The sequence below is a fragment of the Portunus trituberculatus genome, chromosome 29, assembly GCF_017591435.1.
Source record: "Portunus trituberculatus isolate SZX2019 chromosome 29, ASM1759143v1, whole genome shotgun sequence".
Taxonomy (NCBI): Eukaryota; Metazoa; Arthropoda; class Malacostraca; order Decapoda; family Portunidae; genus Portunus; species Portunus trituberculatus.
The window spans coordinates 9,291,370-9,296,320 of NC_059283.1; the positions used below are offsets into that span (position 1 = coordinate 9,291,370).

The window sequence follows — 4,951 nt, forward strand, 5'->3', positions numbered from 1 at the left end:
ATTCAATAACTCTGATCACATGTGGGCTTGTTACTCACTACCTGAGCCTGCCTCTTTTTCACATTGTCATTTTCTCTAAGCACCAGCTGATGCTAAAATCTTGAATTTTTATTTAGCTATAAATATCTTAATATAAAAAAAAATGTTAATGGCATTAAATGACTTGGTGATCGCCTCCCAAGCTAATTTTTTTTCTTGTGAAGGCTAGCTGGGTTTGTTGAGCGGTCTTGCAAGTCTTTATTCTCTTTTACAAGATTGAGAATCAATATTCTCTCTTCGTGCGTGAGTGGTTTGGCCCGGTCACAGCTTCTTCCCTCCATTCTTGTAGCGCACTGTGGTTTTGTTGTTGTTCGTGGAGCTCAAATCCGGATTACAGTTATACCAATACTGAAACAACTGTTACCAACTCATGCTAGCGGCAGACCTCTCGCGGCCCTACCTTCCACGGCGACTCTTGGTATGGATTGAAGGTAAGGGCGAAGGCTTTGCCTTGCTGGTCGAAGGGAAGGTCCGTGCCTTGGCCTTCGCGACTCTTGGTACGGCCCTTAGTCACTTTGTTACTGAATCATAAAAAACACACAAAGCGAGTAGATGAAGCACTGATGGAGCGATGGCGTGGGCATACACTTCATCACTTCAGGAGCCAAAATTTTAAAATATCTTGAAACACCATTAAAACACCCTAAAATAGCCTAAAATACTTGAAACAGTCTTAAACACCCTTAAATAACCTTAAAATAGCCTTAAAAAACACTAAAACAGCCTTAAACACCCTTAAAATAGCATAAAACTCCCTTAAACATCCTAAAATTCTTAAAACACCCTAAAATAGCCTTAAACAATCTAAAACAGCCTAAAAATACCCTGAGACAGCCTTAAAACATCCTAAAGTAGCCTTAAACACCCTCAAAGTTTTCAAACACCCTAAAACAGCCTTCAATACTCACAGTTGGCTAAGTGTGTCCCAGCTGGTGCAGATGCCATGTTCCATCCCTACATAGAGCAACTTCCTTTAGTACGGCCGGTGGTGTCTGGTGATCCTGTTGGGAGGAGGAGGTGGTGGTGGTAGTAGTAGTGGTGGTGGTTATACTAGTACTAGTGGTGGTAGTGAAATGGTGTGGTTTTGTGAGCATCTGATGTGGTAATGTTGGTTGTTTGTGGTGGTTGTGGTGTGGTTGGACAGTGGTGGTGGTGGTGGGTGTGGTTGGACAGTGGTAGTGGTGGTGGTGGGGTGATGGTGGTGGTAATAGAAGGATTTTAAAAGACAAATATTTTCTGGCCAAAACAAGTGAAAAAAATTGATGTTCATGAGACAAAATTGTAAGAAAAAACATGCTATCACACATCCCACACTCACCAAACACACATCACACCAGCACACACCATTCCCACACCTGCACACACCAGCAAATCATAAACAACTCTTTGCAAACACTGGAAAACGTAAAAAACACACACCAAAAAAATATATAGTTTACACAACAAAAAAAACACTTACACACACACCGCACGCACCACATACACACCACACCTGCGGAAACCTTTCCACACCGCACACACCAGCACAGTATACAGCTTGGTGTGTGGAGGAGATATGGAGGAAAGAAAAGCAGATAGTGGAGGAAAAATTAGAAAAATTGTCAGGTTTTGAAGTGAGATTTAGAAAAGTACTATTTTGACTATGATAGAAGTGAGATAGGAGAGTCAAAATTGGAGGGAAGGTGGAGGAAACATGGAGGAAATAGTCTATGGAAGGAAAAGCCTGGAGGTAACCTGTGGAGGGAGATATAGAGGAAACAAGACAAACATTACCTAAACAAAAAGCACCAAAAATTACCTTAAAATATTGCATCACACAACAAAACACACACACACACACACCCAAAACAACCCTCAAATCACACCTGGAAAACACCTACAATAAGTCTACCCTAGCCAACCCACACCAAAAAAAATAAACAATATACCTACATAGCTATAGCTGACATTACAAAAACTTACAAAAAATACACTTACACACCCACCACACTCACAGCACACCTGCAGACACCTCTCCCACACCCACACACACTCACCTCTCCCTCTGGAACTTGGTGAGTGGAGTATTTGTGGAGTTTTGCCGCAGAGAGGACACAGGCAGCCCGTCACCACCAGCGGCTCTCCAAGGACCAGTTGTGACATTGTGGCAAGCCATGGTGCACCTCTGGAATAGTGATAGTTGTTATAGTAGTGGTAGTAATAGTATAAATGAGGCGTGACAAGGCGTAGGAAAGGAGAAAAACTGACTAAAGGCCAACACAGAAAAGGGTCTATGTGGGAGGCACTGAAGCAGGGTGATGCACACTGCCTAACACACAATAACACCAACATATCTCAGTAATTGCTTCAACTATCAAACTATCAAGCATATGGGAGTGCACAAACTACCTACAGAGGCAATATGGGGGCGTAGTAAATGAGAAAAACTGAAAATAGTTAACACAGAAATGGCCGATGTGGCAGGCAGGATGGCGGACACTGCCTAACACAATAACACCACCATATCTCAGTAACCACTTCAACTATCACACTATTACGGATATGGAAGTTGTATGGGTGCATAAGCTATCTATGGAGGCAATATGGGGCGCAACAAGGCGTAGGAGGGTAGGAATAGTAAACCTACAGAGTTTCACTACCTTGCCCTTTCTGGACGAAACTATTTTTTTCTGGTAGATTTCGGCTTGCTTTTAATTAAAATACCACTTGTTTTTGGCACAAATCAACCAATTTTTTTTTACAGCCCCGAAACATATTATGATTTCCATAAAAAAACAACTGGTAAATGAATTAAAAACAAGCCGAAATCTACCTGAAAAAATTAGTTTCCTCCAGAAAAGAACCTAACCTAACCCAACCTAACCTAATCTAACCTAACTAAACCTAATCTAACCAAACCTAATACAACCGAACCTAACCTAACTAAACTTAACCTAACCTAACCCAACTAAACCTAATCTCAGGGGCCGTCGTGATTGGTGGAAATAATTATGCTTTTTTTTTTTTCATTGGCCCTAACCTAACCTAACCTATCAAAGAACAGATTCAATCAGCGTAAACAATTAAGCCCATGCTCAGACAATGGTATGTCACGGAGCCCGCCGAGCCGCCGCACACCATCAGTGTGCGGCAGGGTTTGATGCGGGAGGCGAGGCTATTGTCACGGCTGATCACCAAAACACGCTTAAATAAAGAAAAAAAAAAAAAATGTGTCGCCATTCAAAAAGGTTGCATCTAGTATATATGGGGTTCAAATTACTCGTAATCAGGAGTTCTATCTCTTGAGGTGGGTAAAAAAAAAAACACGTAGCTGATTGTGGTGAAACACTGCAGTAATACCGCAGGAATGACCACCACAAATGAGGCAACAAAAACCCGAAAGTTGCTTATTAAAGACGCACTTATTTTCAGTTTACCAGACTTTTTTTTCACCTTAATTGGCACGTCTCACTACTCTACATACTTCACCTAATAACCATGTACACTCACACACTTGGGAATAACTCACCTGCTCCACAAATGTTCAAAAGCTGTCAATGTCAACACTCCAAGCTAGCAATGACGGGTGTTCTGGCTGGTTCTGGTTGGTGTCGGAAGTAATGCCTTTTGGAACGGCACTTCCTGATGTGTTTTCCTGTCGCTCCGGGTTTTTTATATTGCTGTTTATTAATTTTACTGTTGTTATATTCACTGTCTGTTTTTTTTTTTTTTTTTTTTTTTTTTTTTTAGTTTTGCATATTTCTTTTCTGTTTTTGTCTTTTTCTCCAAAATTCTAACAATATGTCTTTTGGTATTTTCAATTTCACTGTTTTCATATAGCAAACAGTGCTTCCACTTTCAAGGAAATATCCTTATTTTAGGGAAATTTTTATGTCACAAGGATCATGTTAAGGAAATTACTAAATCTAAGGAAATTCTAAGGAAATTGGCTTATTTCATTAAAATATATAAATTTTCTAGCAGCAACTAATATTGTACAGAGCAAAGCCAGAGAACTTGGATATGATCATCCTGATGTAAGATCGTTTTATTCCCACTGCAGAGATTTTCTAAGAGAATGTGTAGAGCAGATCCTCTCTAGATTTGATAACATTGGAGATTTTGATTTTTTATCTTGCCTATCTCCTGAAGTAGCCCAAAATCTAACTCTTCCTTCACTGGCCCCTATTTTTGAAAGGTTGCCATACTTGAAGGATGTTGTTGACCTACAGCAAACAAACCTTGAATGGAGACAGACAACTATCTGAGTTCTAGTGTGTCAAAAAGTTTAGATCACAGTGTGTTTTGGCAGTCAGTTTTTGAAGCTAAAAATATAGCAGGGAATATACAAAATCCACAGCTCAGCAGGATGGTTTCACTATTGTTCTCACTCCCTTACTCAAATGCAGCTGTAGAAAGATTGTTTAGTCAGCTGAAACTGATTAAGAATGACCATCGAGCATCACTTAAGAATGAAAGCGTACTTGGTCTAATTACAGCAAAGACAGCTTTCCAGAAGAAAGTTCAACATCAGGCTGCAGTCATAGATCCACCACATAGTATGCTTAGACTCCACAGTAAAATGAAAGCCAGTGCAGATAATGATCAATGTTCAAATATCAGAAAACTATTCCTAAGCGGTTTCAAGGAAAAATAATGTTTACAATTTAGTATCACTGTTGGTATGCCATATAAGGAAAGAGATGGGGGAGAGCCAGACTCTGCCAGAGAGGAAAGTTGTGTTGTGTTACCTTTGTGACAGGAGTATAAATTTTATATTTGTAGTTTTGTTTATTGCAACAATGCCCAAAGAGAAGAAAATGTATTTTTTTGGCATGTAGGATACAGTATATTTATTCATACCACAGAATATAGATTTTCATAGTCTTATTAATTGCACCAAAGAGAAGATTGTGTATTTTAAGTTGGCATG

General features: G+C 39.7%; 1 long non-coding RNA gene across 1 annotated transcript; it reads right to left on the reverse strand.

Annotated features, from left to right (window-relative positions):
* Nucleotides 1-979: 979 nt before the first annotated feature.
* LOC123510550 lies at nucleotides 980-3,693 on the reverse strand. Its single transcript, XR_006676540.1, has 3 exons — nucleotides 3,548-3,693; nucleotides 2,076-2,203; nucleotides 980-1,040 (listed from the first exon to the last, which is right to left on the reverse strand). It is a non-coding gene; the product is annotated as an uncharacterized LOC123510550 (long non-coding RNA).
* Nucleotides 3,694-4,951: the final 1,258 nt, after the last annotated feature.